Source organism: Lynx canadensis, chromosome E3 (assembly GCF_007474595.2).
Source record: "Lynx canadensis isolate LIC74 chromosome E3, mLynCan4.pri.v2, whole genome shotgun sequence".
Lineage (NCBI taxonomy): Eukaryota > Metazoa > Chordata > Mammalia > Carnivora > Felidae > Lynx > Lynx canadensis.
Genome location: NC_044318.1, coordinates 32,107,266 through 32,122,462, shown reverse-complemented (window position 1 = coordinate 32,122,462; position 15,197 = coordinate 32,107,266).

Here is a 15,197-nt window from a genome sequence, read left to right as displayed (position 1 = left end):
GGGAGGAGAGGGAGGGATAGGTGAGGCTGGAGGAGTGTCTGTATGCACATGAGGTGGTAGTAAGGTTGTGTTTTCCCTTTCCAGAAAGAGAACCAAAAACATTCCCAGCGGGGAGAGTGGCCAGTCCAGATTCTGGGTCTTTCCCATTTTTCTGAGAAGTGCTGCCACCTGGTGGCCAGAATTCACCAAAGGCAAGGCCATCAGCCCAGAGCCTTTTCCTTAGAATATGGTAGAGGCCAGATATTGGTTTCTTTTCTTTAAAAGAAAAAAAAAAGTGTTTATTTCTTTTGAGAGAGAGAGTGCAGGCATGAGCAAGCAGGGGAGGGGCAGAGAGAATCCCAAACAGGCTCCATGATGTCAGAACGGAGCCCAACACAGGGCTCAGATTCACAAACTGGACACTTCACTAAGCCACCCAGGCACCCCCAGATACTGGTTTCTAAATACAATTCCTCTCTAACAGGGGGACCTAGGGCTCCTTAAAAGATTGGCTGATTGCAGGACTAGAGCCAGCAAAGTACAAGGTCAATCTGGAATATCCTGTTATGGCAAAAACTCACAAAATGATGAGGACCTGTCAAAAGGACACAAACAAGGAGGTGCCTGGGTGGCTCAGTTGGTTGAGCATCCAACTTCGGCTCAGGTCATGATCTTGAGGTTTGTGAGTTCGAGCCCCACATCAGGTTTGCTGCTGTCATCACAGAGCCTGCTTCGTCCTCTGTCCTTCTCTGTCTCCACCCCTCCCCCACTTGTGCGTGCATGCGCGCACTCTCTCTCTCTCAAAAATAAATAAACATTTAAAAATAAATTTCAAAAAGGATACAAGCCAAATTGAATGGTGGGGAGAGGGGAATCCCACTGGCCAAACTGGGGACTCCACATCGAATAAAGTAAGAATCCATGAGCATCCGATTCTGATGATCCATAAATACACATACATGGGAAAATTTTTCCAGAAAAGGGAAGTAACTTCCTTACAATAGAATGCCAACTAACAATCATAAGAAGAATGATAGTTTAGAAATGACCATCAGTGGGGCGCCTGGGTGGGTCAGGTGACTCTTGATTTCAGCTCATATCATAATCTCATGGGTTTCATGAGATCGAGCTCTCTGATCGAGTGTGTTGATCGAGCGCTCAACCCACTGAGCCACCCAGGCGCCCCTAGAAAGATTTTATTTTTAAGTAAACTCTATACCCAATGTGGGGCTCGAACTTACAACCCCGAGATCAAGAGTTGCATGCCTCACTGACTGAGCCAGCCAGGTGTCCCCAAATGGTAAATTTTATGTACATTTTGACACAATAAAAACAACACGGGGGGAAAAAAAACAGTGGATGGAAGCTTTGCACAGTCTCAAAATTTTTCCCTTAAGATTCTGTATTAATTACAAAGGAGTAAGTGGTTACTTCATGGTGAATAAATATGGCAGACACCACTTTAGCCACATTGTCAAAGTTAACTAACAATTAGTGGGAAAAAAAATTGTCCCACTAGTGGGATAAACTGACATCGTGTGCCTTCTGATGTGAGGCGATGATGCCCGGTTTTGGGGGAAATGTATGTATATGTATGTGTGTGCATACACTTGTATGTGTATACATATATGTGCATGTATACACGCATGTGCATGTGTGTATACACGTCTTTGTACATATATACACATACAAAAATAAAGGGATACAGAGAAGTGTATGCAGCAAAATGTTCATATTTGCTAAATCAGGGTAAAGGGTAAGCAGGATTTCAAGATGAAAAGTGAAAAATAAACCCTCTCTAGGTCAGATTCAAGGGAAAGAGAAGTCAATGGGATCCAATTTCAGAAGAAGGCTTTTAACTAGTTCTCAAAAGCAATTGCTGAAATAAAATATGAGGTTACTGGGCATAAAACATACCAACAAAAAATGTGCAAGATCTTTTTTGAAATTTTTTTAAAATTTATTTTGAGAGAGAGAGAGAGTGTGTGCGTGCACACGTGCACCAGTGGGGGAGGGGCAGAGAGAGAGGGAGAGAGAGAGAATCCCAAGCAGGCTCTGCACTGTTAGCACAGAGCCCAATGTGGGGCTTCAACTCACAACCTGTGACGTCATGACCTGAGCTGAAATCAAGAGTCAGGCGCTTAAATGACCGAGCCACCCAGGCGCCCCATCGTGCAAGATCTTTGAGGAATGACTTTATGAAACTTTATTGAAAGTCATCAAAGAATATCAAAATGCACTGAGAGATATTCCATATTTGTGAATGGGAAACACATTTATCATAAAGATATCAATTCTCCGAAAGTTAATCGATAATCTCTATCAAAATCCCAACAGGTATGTGTGTGTGTGTGTGTGTGTGTGTGTATGGTGTACAGAACTTGACAAACTGATTCTAAAATTTATATGGAAGGGCTAAGGACCAAAGAAATCAAGACGTTTTAAAAAAAATGTTTAACTGTTTTTATTTATTTCGAGAGAGAGAGAGATACAGAGCACGAGCAGGGGAGGAGCAGTGAGAGAAGGAGACAGAATCCAAAGCAGGCTCCAGGCTCTGAGCTGTCAGCACAGAACCCGATGCGGGGCTCGAACTCATGGACCGCGAGATCATGACCTGAGCCGAAGTCGGACGCTCAACCAATGGAGCCACCAGGGCACCCTGAAAGAAATCAAGTCTTTTGAAGAAAAAGAATAATATGAAAGACACACTTTTGCAGCTATGAAGACATATTCTAGAACCATGGTAATTTAAATGGGGTGCTGTTAGGACAGAAAAACAACAGCAGTGGAATAGATGAGTGAGCCCAGAAACAGCCACTTGCATATGTGAAATATGACACATGACAGAGGGGACAGATGGACAACTTAATAAAAGGAGCTATGACAGTCATTATCCATATGGGGAAAAAAACTGGATTTCGACTTCACACATAAAAATGAATTCTAGATCAATGGAGGAGCTGAATGTGTAAGAACAAAACTTTAAAATCTGTGGAAGGAACTATAACCTCTCAGGACAGAGTGAGATGGAGGGGTATTTGTTAACCTGACTCCCACTACTCTCCCCTCCCCTCCCCTGCCCTCTCCTAAGAAAAAAGCACACACCATTTAAAAGAAGTGACTTTTGGAGTGCCTGGGTGGCTAAGTCGGTTGAGCGACCGCCTTCGGCTCCAGTCATGATCTCGCGGTTTGTGAGTTCCAGCCCCGCATCGGGCTCTGAGCCGTCAGCCAGCTCAGAGCCTGGAACCTGCTTCGGATTCTGTGTCTCCTCTTCTCTCTGCCCCTCCCATCCTCATGCTCTGTCTCTCTCTGTCTCTCAATAATAAATGAATGTTAGGGGCGCCTGGGTGGCGCAGTCGGTTAAGCGTCCGACTTCAGCCAGGTCACGATCTCGCGGTCCGTGAGTTCGAGCCCCGCGTCGGGCTCTGGGCTGATGGCTCAGAGCCTGGAGCCTGTTTCCGATTCTGTGTCTCCCTCTCTCTCTGCCCCTCCCCCGTTCATGCTCTGTCTCTCTCTGTCCCAAAAATAAATAAACGTTGAAAAAAAAATAAAATAAATAAATGAATGTTAAAAAATTTTTTTTAAAAAGGAAAAGTGACTTTTTAGGACATTTGCATAAGTGATAAAAATAACTACAATAATCTACCGTTTATCACTGACTCACCATACGCCGGGACTAGACTAAGTGCCCTCATCCTCATACCCATCTACAGAAGCATTACTGGCCCCATTTTTACAGATGAGCAAACAAGCAGTCGGAGAAGTTGTGCCCAAGGTCACACAGCCAGTCAAGGCCAAACCAAGATTCAATCCGAGCTCTACTGGACTCCAGTTCCTGTTCTTCTGTCTACACCTTACTGTCTCTCTGATACTTTAGAGTTAATAACACCCAGTGTGTATATGGGGGAGATGCGCTCAGATAAACAACTCCAATATGAATGAGTGTTAGGGTTGATGTGCCCATCTCCCCAACTAGTTTATAGTACACATTCAGCAGGTGCTTAAAAAACAGGACTTTCCTGGGGCCCCTGGCTGGCTCAGGAGGTGGAGTGTGTGACTCTTGATCTCGGGGCTGCGGGTTCAGGCCCCATGTTGGCTGTGGAGATTACTTAAAAAAATAAAATAATGTCTTTTAAAAAATATAGGACTCTCCGTTCTGCCTGTCACCCTGGGAAGACAAAATAGCTGATACGTAATAGAGAATAAGAACAGTCATAAATTGTGGGGCAGCTGGAATTTGCCAGACACACATATCCGCATGCTGCTGATTCTACTGCTTAATTCTGCAGCCAGACTTTAGTCAGACTCGAGAGATCCTGATGGGCTGGAATTTGGCACATTTTTTGTGCAGGGGGTGAAGTGAAGGGGGAATTTTGGTGGGGGGGGGGAACTTTTCACTATTTCATTATTAAAGATTTTTTTAAAGTAATCTCTACACCCAACATGGGGCTTGAACTCACAACCCTGAGAAAAGAGTCACATGCTCCACAACGGAGCCAGCCAGGTGCCCCACCCCCACTATTTCATTATTAAATGTCAAATGATGTATAAAATTTACAGCCCACTTGAGCCAATAGGTGACCTTGATTACAGCGAAAGAAAATGGATATTTTGTACCATGTTTTGGCTTTTTATTATAGGGTATTAAAAATTACCTTTAAAAAATAAAGAAATGTCTGGGGTGCCTGGGTGGCTCAGTTGGTTAAGCATCTGACTCTTGATTTCACCTCAGGTCATGATCTTGCAATTTGTGGGACCCAGCCCCGCGTAGGGCTCTGTGCTGACAGGGTGGACCCTGCTTGGGATTCTCCCTCTCATTCTCTCTCTCCCTTACAAAAATAAGTATTTAAAGGAAGGAAGGAAGGAAGGAAGGAAGGAAGGAAGGAAGGAAGGAAGGAAGGAAGGAAGGAAGGAAGGAAGAAAGGGAAGAGTCTAAAGTAAAAATGGGACCCACTCCCTCCCACCCACAATCATTGTTACCAATTTGTGGTGGATCCTTCCAGACATTTTTCCCAGACGTTATATTATATACATATATAATCATTCAAAAATACACTTACTGGGGGACCTGGGTGGCTCAGTTGGTTGAGTGTCCGACTTTGGCTCAGGTCATGATCTCATGGTGCATGAGTTGGAGCCCCACATCGGACTCTGCACTGACAGTATGGAGCCTGCTTGGGATTCTCTCTTTCTCTCTCTCTGCCCCTCCCCCACTTGTGCTCTCTCACCCTCAAAATAAATAAATAAGCTTAAAAAAAATACACTTGCCAAATGCAATGTGAGGTCCTGGATTGGATCCTGGAACAACAAAAAAAAAGACATTAATGTTAAAACTGGATGGGGCGCCTGGGTGGCGCAGTCGGTTAAGCGTCCGACTTCAGCCAGGTCACGATCTCGCGGTCCGTGAGTTCGAGCCCCGCGTCAGGCTCTGGGCTGATGGCTCGGAGCCTGGAGCCTGTTTCTGATTCTGTGTCTCCCTCTCTCTCTGCCCCTCGCCCGTTCATGCTCTGTCTCTCTCTGTCCCAAAAATAAATAAACTTTGAAAAAAAAAAAATTAAAAAAAAAAAACTGGAAGTAACCACATGAAGTCTGGGGTTTGGTTAATACTGATGGATATTACTACTGCCACAGTTCAAGCGAGATAGGAGGGAGGTGTGTATCTGCGTGTGATTTCTCGAGCTCAGCACTATTGACATTTTAGCCCAGATAATTCTTTGTTGCGAAGGCCTGTCCTATGCATCGTAAGTAGCATCTATCCAGTTGTGACAACCCCAAATCTACCCTCCCCAAGTGTGACAACAAAAATGTTTCTAGAACTTGCCAAATGCCAGGGTGCCTGGGTGGCTCAGTCAGTTAAGCACATGACTCTTAATTTCGGTTCATGTCACGATCTCAGGGTTTGTGAGATCGAGCCCCACATTGGACTCTGTGCTGATAGGGTAGAGCCTACTTGGGGTTCCCTCTCTCCCTCTCTCTCTGCCCTTCCCCCCGCTCACTTGCCCGTGCTCTCTCTTTCTCAAAATAAATAAATAAACACTTAAAAAAAATAAAAGTTGCCAAATGCCCCTTTGGGCAAAATCAGCCCGTTGAGAAATGTATGGCGGTACTGGAGTTGGCATGGAGGAGGTAGGAAGGGGCTGGGTTCTGGATATATTTTGAATGCAAGGTTGAAAAGACTTTCTGATGAAATGGATGCTGACGGCCAGATGCAAGAAAAAGAACAGAAAGAATGACTTCACTGGATAAATAAAATGTAGTCCATCCAGGGGCGCTTGGGTGGCTCAGTCGGTTAAGTGTCCAACTTCAGCTCAGGTCATGATCTCACGGTTAGTGAGTTTGAGCCCCACATCGCTTACAGTGCAGAGCCTTCTTGGGATTCTCTGCTCTCTCTCTGCCTCTCTCTCTGCCTCTCCTCAACTTGTGCTCTCTCAAAATAAAATAAATTAAATAAACTTAAAAAAAATGTACTCCATCGTTTTTAAAAAATGATGATATGTGGGGCACCTGGGTGGCTCAGTCAGTTAAGCATCCGACTCTTGGTCTCAGCTTGGGTCTTGATCTCAGGGTTGTGAGTTCAGGTCCCGCATTGGGCTCCATGCTGGGCATGAAAGCTACTTAAAAAAGAAAGAAAGAGAGGCACCTGGATGGCTCGTAGTCATTAAGCGTCTGACTGTGGCTCAGGTCACTATCTCACAGCTCATGAGTTCGAGCCCTGCGTCGGGCTCTGTGCTGACAGCTCAGAGCCTAGAACCTCTCTCTCTGCCCCTCCCCTGCTCACCCTCTGTGTCTCTAAAATGAATAAACGTTAAAAAAATTTTTTTTAAAAAGAAAGAAAAAATGATGATATGGAAATAAATATTTAAATACATATGTACATAAAATTTAGAAAGAGAATAAAGTACTGATACGTGCTATAACATGGATGAGCCTTAAAAACTACACTAAGTTAAAGAAGCCAACACAAAAGGCCACCTATTGTAAGCTTCCATTTCTCTGAAATATCCAGAATAGGCAAATCCATGGGGACAGAAAATAAATCAGTGGTTGCTATGGGTTGAAGGGAAAGAGAATTGGGATTGACTGCTTATAGGTACAGGGTTTCTCCTTTGGGGGGTGATGAAAATGTTCTGGAATTAGATTATGGTGATGGTTGTACAGTTGTGTGACTGTACTAAAACCAACGTATTGTACACCTTGAGTTTGTTCAAGGCCTCCTGGAGGGAGTATGGACAGAGCAGTAGGCCAGACACTAGGCCTAGGGCTCCCCTCCACTTGCCAGTCATGTTGCAATGGGCAAGTAGTCGAATCTGGTCAAGGAGACTCAAAGGGATATCTGTTGGGGGTTTTCTGGGAAAGACCTCACAGCTTTTAAAGGAGGACACAGGGGCGCCTGGGTGGCTCAGTCGGTTAAGTGTCTGCCTCTTGATTTTGGCTCAGATCATGATCTCATGGTTCATGAGTTCACTGACAGTGTGGAACCTGCTTGGGATTCTCTCTCTCTGCCTGTCTCTCTCCCTCTCTCTCACCCTCCTCTGCTCTCCCTCTCTCTCTCAAAATAAACAAATAAACCTAAAAACATAGGATGCAGATAAAGATATTCTAGGTCTCAACATTGTCATATGCAGGAGATACTCAGAACCGAGGCTGCCATCTTGAGTCACCAGGGAAGGCAGCCTCATGACTCAAGAGGGCAGCCAAGAGGAGGACGATGGCAATGTAGATGGATGGGTAGCACCTGGGTCCCTGATGATGTCACTCCATGAATTCACCAATCCTGAAATGGCTCTACCTCTGGACTTCTTGTTCAGTAGACAAAGTCTCAAGCAACTTTGATTTGTGCTTTCTGTTACTTGCCGACAAAAGCACTGTCAACTGATAGAGTATCAAATGCTGCTGACACATCAAGTAATACAAGGACAACGTGCATTGACAGTACAGTGGTGAGCGTAGCTGCCTTCCATGGAGTGAGAGGACGGTGGTGGAAACTTCGCTTGTCCCCTATATCTGCTCTCCCTTCTTACACAGTAATGGAATCCTTAGCTGGGCTGTGGTCAGGAGAAGTTCTGGCCATGAGATACGAGAAAGCTTATGGTCATAGCCTTTAAGGAAGGAGCATGAAAAAGCCCTCCATTTCTCCTTTCTATCCCCTCTTGTTGCCTGTTACGGACTAAATGCATCCCTCCAAAATTCATGCTGAATCCCTGACCCCAAATGTGGCCATTTATGGAAATAGGACCTTTAGGGGGTAATTTAAATTACTTTAGGTCATAAGGGTAGGGCCCTCATCCCATGGGATTAGTGTCCTTATAAGAAGAGACACCGGAGAGTGCTCCCCACCCCGATGTGAGAACACAGAGAAAAGGCAGCCATTCGTGAGCCGAGAGGAGGGTCCTCACTAGGGACCAAACCCTTCCAGAACCTTGATCTTGGACTTCTAGCCTCTCCAGAACTGTGAGAGAATAAATTTCTGTGGTTTAAGCCTCGTGGTCTATGGCATTTTGACGTGCAGCTGACTGATGTATCTACCAAAATAAAAGCGTAACGGCAGGGGCTGTGGTGGAAGGCATCCAGACGGCAAACAGACACATGAAAAGATGTCAACCCAAAATGTGAACCCAATGTGAACCCAAAAAAACAAACAATCCAGTGAAGAAATGGGCAAAAGACACGAAGAGACACTTTTCCAAAGAAGACATCCAGATGGCCAACAGACACATGAAGAGATGTTCAACATCACTCATCAGCAGGGAAATACACATCAAAACCACAATGAGACACCACCTCACACCTGTCAGAATAGCTAAAATTAACAACTCAGGAAACAACAGATGTTGGCAAGGATGCGGAGAAAGAGGAACCCTTTTGCACTGCTGCCAGGAATGCAAACTGGTGCAGCTGCTCTGGAAAACAGTGTGGAGGTTTCTCAAAAAATTAAAAATAGAGCTACCCTGTGACCCAGCAATTGCTCTATTACGTATTTATCCAAAGGATACAAAAATGGGATTCGAAGGGGCACATGCACCCCAATGTTTATAGCAGCATTATCGATAATGAACAAATAATGGAAAGAGTCCAATGTTCATCGACAGATGAATGGATAAAGAAGATGTTGGTGTGTACATATATATGTGTATACACACACACACACACACACACACACACATATATATATATAATGGTATATTGTATATTGGTGATCAAAAAGAATGAAATGGTACCATTTGCAACAATGTGGATGGAACTAGAGTGTATTATGCTAAGCGAAATAAGTCAGAGAAAGACAAATATATGATTTCACTCATGTAGAATTTAAGAAACAAAACAGATAAACGTAGGGGAAATGAAGGAAAAATAAGATAAAAACAGAGAGAAAAGAAAACCAGAAGAAACTCTTAAATACAGAGAACAAACAGAGTTGCTGGAGGGGTGTTGGGAGGGGGGATGGGCTAAGTGGGTGGTGGGCACTAAGGAGGGCATTTGTTGGGATGAGCACTGGGTGTGGTATGTAAGTGATGAATCACTGAATTCTACTCCTGAAATCATTATTACATTATATGTTAACTAACTTGGATTTAAATTAAAAAAAAAAAAGCCCAATGTGAAGAATCCAGTTGGGAAAGAGCAGCTGAATATGGGAAAGAGAAGACGCACAGATGGAGAGAGGGAGGTCCTCGACGAGGCAGAAAGACACGGGGTTTGGACAGCGGGGGACATCTCCTCAGGCCAGGGTAGAAAGGAAGCAGCAGGAGGAAAGGAGGGGTGGGCGCAGACCCACGAGGGGATACAGGCTTGGGAGCAGGGTGATGGCAGACCTCCCCTCAGAGGTTTTCCTTCTCTGAGAAATGGAAAGCATGATCAGGCCCAAGAGCCAGGAAGCAAAGTCCTGAGAGGCGCCGGGCTGTGTCTCCCTTTTCCTCTCTTGGCCTCATCTTCCCAACCTGCAGGATAAACAGCTTGGTCTGCACCCCTAGTCCCCAAACTTGTTTGATCCTCAGGAAGTTTTGAAAAATACACTTTTGGGGGGGCGCCTGGGTGGCTCAGTCAGTTAAGCGTCCGACTTCGGCTCAGGTCATGATCTCACCGTCCGTGAGTTCGAGCCCCGCGTCGGGCTCTGTGCTGACAGCTCAGAGCCTGGAGCCTGCTTCAGATTCTGTGTCTCCCTCTCTCTCTGACCCTCCCCCGTTCATGCTCTGTCTCTCTCTGTCTAAAAAATAAATAAACATTAAAAAAAATTTTTTTTTAAAATACACTTTTGGGAGGCCCTACCTGTGAATCTCTGGGGTTAGAAGTGGCGGGGGCAGGAATCTGTATGTGTGTGTGTGTGTGTGTGTGTGTGTGTACATGCATGTATATATATGTACGTGTATACATGTACATATACACACAAAGGTATGTATATATACATGTATGTATATATGTACATGTATACACGCACATACATATATGTATGTGTGTGTGTATATATATATATAACATGTATTTAGTTTTGAGATAGTGCAAGTGGGAATGAAAGAGAGGACAGAAGATCCAAAGCGGGCTCTGTGCTGACAGCAGTGAGCCTGATGTGGGGCTCAAATTCATGAACCGCGAGATCATGACCTGAGCGGACGTTGGACAGACACTCGACCGACTGAGCCACCCAGGTGCCCCCAAGGAATCTGTATATATTTTTAAAGTGGCCCCGGGGCTGATGTGGGTGCACTGCCCTGCGGAGGCGAGAGGCGCTTCAGCTTTGAGAGTTTGTTGTTCCAGGGGGAAGGTGCAGAATTCTAGCACAGCATTTCATGGGAGATGCAAACTATAGAATAAGCCTCCTGCCACTTCTTGTCACCTATAACTACAACAGCCCCAAAGCTCAAAAGGTAACTCAAGAGGAACAACAGCACAATCAGCAGCAAGATCAGGGCCCTGCCTGAACGCGAAGCCCACCGCATACACTCTGGCTCCTGTGACCATGTTTCCAACCCCCCAGTGGGACGTGGGTCAGGGCTTAATCAAGGGGACTCCCAGGCGGCAACAGTTGGAGCAGGGCTGTTGCAGGAGCTCAGGGATGCTTGGCAGAGCTGCCTTTCTGAAACCTGAGCCCTGGGGGTAGGGGGAAGGGGAAGGAGGGGCTGCCTGGCCCTGGGAATCCACGCCTGCCTCCCCCCTGCGCCGCCCCCCTCCCCTGCAGCCGGGAGCTCCTCCTCTGCCTGGGTGCCCCTTCTCTGGGGCTGCTCCAGACTCTGCGGGTCACCTCCACTCTCCCTTTGCCTCCCTCTGCCCCTGAGGTCTGGTGGGGACAGGCTGGGGCCACGAGTGAGCTCCATGGACGGGGACTTGGCCTCAGCTTATCTTCCAGCTTTGGAAAGGAAAGAAGAAAGGACTGTGCTGATTTGCATTTGGGGGATTCTTCCCCCTCCTAAACTACTGGGGGCAGAAAAAGTGATTTGAGATTTAACCTTGGATTGACCGTGGAAGAAGGGACAGAAAGAGCCCAGAACATTCACCCAGGTATGAATACTTCACTTCTGCTAGTGTGTGTGTGTGTGTGTGTGTGTGTGTGTGTGTGTGAGAGAGAGAGAGAGACAGAGAGAGAGAGAGAGAGAGAGAGAGAGGGAGGATGACAAGTTTTCTACTGGTCGGATGTGGAATTGCCCTTGATGATATCCCAGGCCCCTCTGACTGCTTCATTCTATGATTCTGCAGCCCTAAACTTCATTCAGTCATTCAACAAACATTTCCTGAGTGTCCACCCTGTGCCAGATGGTGCCATTGAACAAGATCTGGCACTTGCCCCAAAAAAGGTCCACAGATAGTAGTAACAATAGCAGTAGCTCCCACACATACGGTGGGTCAGGCACTGGGCTAAACCTTCTATAAACTTTAGCTCTTTAGGGGCACCTGCGTGGCTCAGTAGGTTAAGCGTCCAATTTTGGCTCAGGTCATGATCTCACGATTTGGGAGTTTGAGCCCTGCGTTGGGCACTCTGCTGTCCGCACAGAGCCAGCTTCAGATCCTCTGTCTCCCTCTCTCTCTGCCCCTCCCCTGCTGTGCTGTCTCTCAAAAATAGGTAAACATTTAGGAAAAAAAAAAACAACCCAAAACTTTAGCTCCTTTGACCTAGCCACAATCGTCAGAGCTAAGTATATTAGTAACCCCATTTTACAGATTACAATAGTGAGGCTTAGTGAGGTGAGATCACAGAGCTGGTTGGTGGTGGAACTGATGCTTCTGACCACTGTGCTGTGCTGCCTGGCCCGCCCTGTAAAGGCAGAAGATGCACTAATAACACACAAAAGGAGGGAGTGTGAGAGCTTCAGAGAGTCACAGTTCCCGGAGGGCAGGGAACAGTTAAGTCTCATTTCCACCAAGGGTCCCAGGGGTGAAGCAGGGGCAGGCCCAGATCACTATGGAGTCCCTCAGCAAAGACAGGCCCGTGACTACGCCTCCTTGGAGTCCTCAGTCCCCATCTCCCAGCTGTCCCGGGTCAGGCAGAGGGAATACAAAAGCTGATTATTCCACTGGGGGCTGTTCTGGGCCCCATGAATGGAGTATTGAAAACCCTGTGTCCACATCCAGATAGGTTTTCAATCTCTCCCCAACCAGACTGTTTGTATACCCGGACGGAGGCCAAGCCAGGGGGAGATGGCAGGGGTCTCCTGCCGGGAGGTATCTCCCTCTCAATGTAGCCCAAACAGACCCATCCTCTAAACCAGGCCCCCATCTCCCCCCAGCCGTCGCATCATTGTCCATGCGCTGTATCGGCCTCTTGCTGGAGGTCTGCCAGGAAAGGGGACCTAGGGTCTTACTGGGACGTGCTTACATGGTGCAAATGTTCACTGAGTTGCATGCGTAGGATTTACACATGATGGGGCTTGTATACCTCACTCCAAAATTTGTTTATTTTTAAGGAATCTCTACACCCAACGTGGGGCTCAAACTCACAACGCTGAGATTAAATGTCGCATGCTCTTGGGGCACCTGGGAGGCTCAGTCGGGTTAAGTGTCCGACTTCAGCTCAGGTTTGTGAGTTCGAGCCCGTGGCGGGCTCTGTGCTGACAGCTCGGAGCCTGGAGTTTGCTTCGGATTCTGTGTCTCCCTCTCTCTCTGCCCCTCCCTTGCCTCTGCTCACACTCTGTCTCTGTCTGTCTCAAAAATAAATAAACATTAAAAAAAAAAAAAAGAGTGGCATGCTCTTCTGACCGAGCCAGCCAGGCACCCCTACTCAATCCAAAATACATGTTTTAGGTTTATTTATTTATTTTGAGAGAGAGAGAGAGAGCACGTCAGACAGAGAGAGAGAGAGAGCAGGGGAGGAGTAGAGGGAGAGGGAGAGAGAATGCCAAGCAGAATCCGATGCGAGGTTCAAACTCACAAACCGTGAGATCATGACAAGATCAAGACCTGAGCTGAAACCAAGAGCCAGGTGCTAACCTGACTGAGCCACCCAGGTGCCTCTCAATCCAAAATTTAAAAAATAATCTTCGGGGCGCCTGGGTGGCTCAGTCGGTTAAGCGCCCGACTTCAGCTCAGGTCACGATCTCACGGTCCGTGAGTTCGAGCCCCGCGTCGGGCTCTGGGCTGATGGCTCAGGGCCTGGAGCATGTTTCCGATTCTGTGTCTCCCTCTCTCTCTGCCCCTCCCCCGTTCATGCTCTGTCTCTCTCTGTCTCAAAAATAAATAAACGTTAAAAAATAATCTTCAAGGCCTTCCCACCCCAAAAGGGCAGAGCCTCTCAAATGTCACCTATTCTCCCAGCCCTTCACCATTTTGGCATATTTGAGAGTCATGGGAACCATACTTCCTTGACTGTTTTTTTTTTTCCTTAAATTGATTCTTTTCTTCTGATTTATTTATTTTGTGGGGAGGGGAGTGCAAGTGAGTGAAGAACAGAGAGAGAGACAAATCCCAGGAGGGACAGAGAGAGAGAGAGAGAGAGAGAGAGAGAGAGAGAGAGAGACGGAGAGAAGCGGGGCTCACTCGAAGTGGGCTTGTGCTTACCCAAAGCAGGGATGAGCTAACCTGATGCCGGACTCGAACTCCCCAACTGTGAGATCATGACCTGAGCCAAAGTCAGATGCTTAACGACTGAGCCACCCAAGCTCAGGTGCCCTCATTTCTTCTGAGTTGTATTAACGTTTTTTAAAAAAATGTTATTTTATTGATTTTAGACAGAGAGAGGGCACAGGAGCAGGGAAGGGGCAGAGAGAGGGAGAGAGAGAATCCCATGAACTGTGAGATCATGACCTGAGCCAAAATCAAGAGTTAGACATTTAACCCACTGAGCCATCCAGGTGCCCCTGATTTAAATTAACTTTAAAAATAAACTCTATAGGAGTGCCTGGGTGGCTCAATTGGTTGAGCGTTGGTCTTTGGCTCAGGTCATGATCTCGGTTTGTGAGTTCGAGCCCCGCGTCGGGCTCTGGGCTGACAGCTCGGAGCCTGGAGCCTGCTTCGGATTCTGTGTCTCCCTCTCTTTCTGCCCCTCCCCTGCTCATGCTCTGTGTCTCTCTATCAAAAATAAATAAAATGTAAAAAAATAAATAAATAAATAAATAAAAATAAACTTTATAATGCTCCAAATAAATGGAAAACCAGAATCCTTTACTATAAACAGAAAGCACTGTAAAAAAAAAAAAAAAGAAAGAAAGAAAGAAAATAGGGGTGCCTGGTGGCTCAGTTGGTTAGGCGTCTGACTCTTGATTTCAGCCCATGTCATGATTTTGGCTCAGAACGTGATCTTGGCTCAGATCAGGGTTTCGAGGTTCGTGGGTTCAAGCCCTGCACCAGGCTCCACGCTGACAGTGCAGAGCCTGCTTGGGATTCTCTCTCCCTCTCTCTCTACCCCTCCCCCCTCTCTCAATAGAGAAAGAAAGAAGACAATAGTAGACATCTTTTCATCTCCCACTAAAATTATGTGGATTACCACCAGTGGCACCAGCACCAGGCTTTGGGATACGGTGCCCTGGAGGATAAACCCTGAGCCCTCGGCACAGACTCCGGGCCTGTGATGCTTTGGGACCAGGCAGCAGTCCAACTTTGTCTCCTGCCGTGGCTCTCACACACCCTCTGCTCCAGCCAGACCTAAGTCTTGTGCTCTACCCTCAGAGAGCCCAGCTGTTGCCCCCGCCGCCGCCGCCGCCTCCGCCTCCACTCAGAATGCCGAATCCAAGCGGAAATGTCACATCCCCCTGAGGCTCTCGCTGAGCCCCTTCCAGCTGGAGGAAGTGACTTAG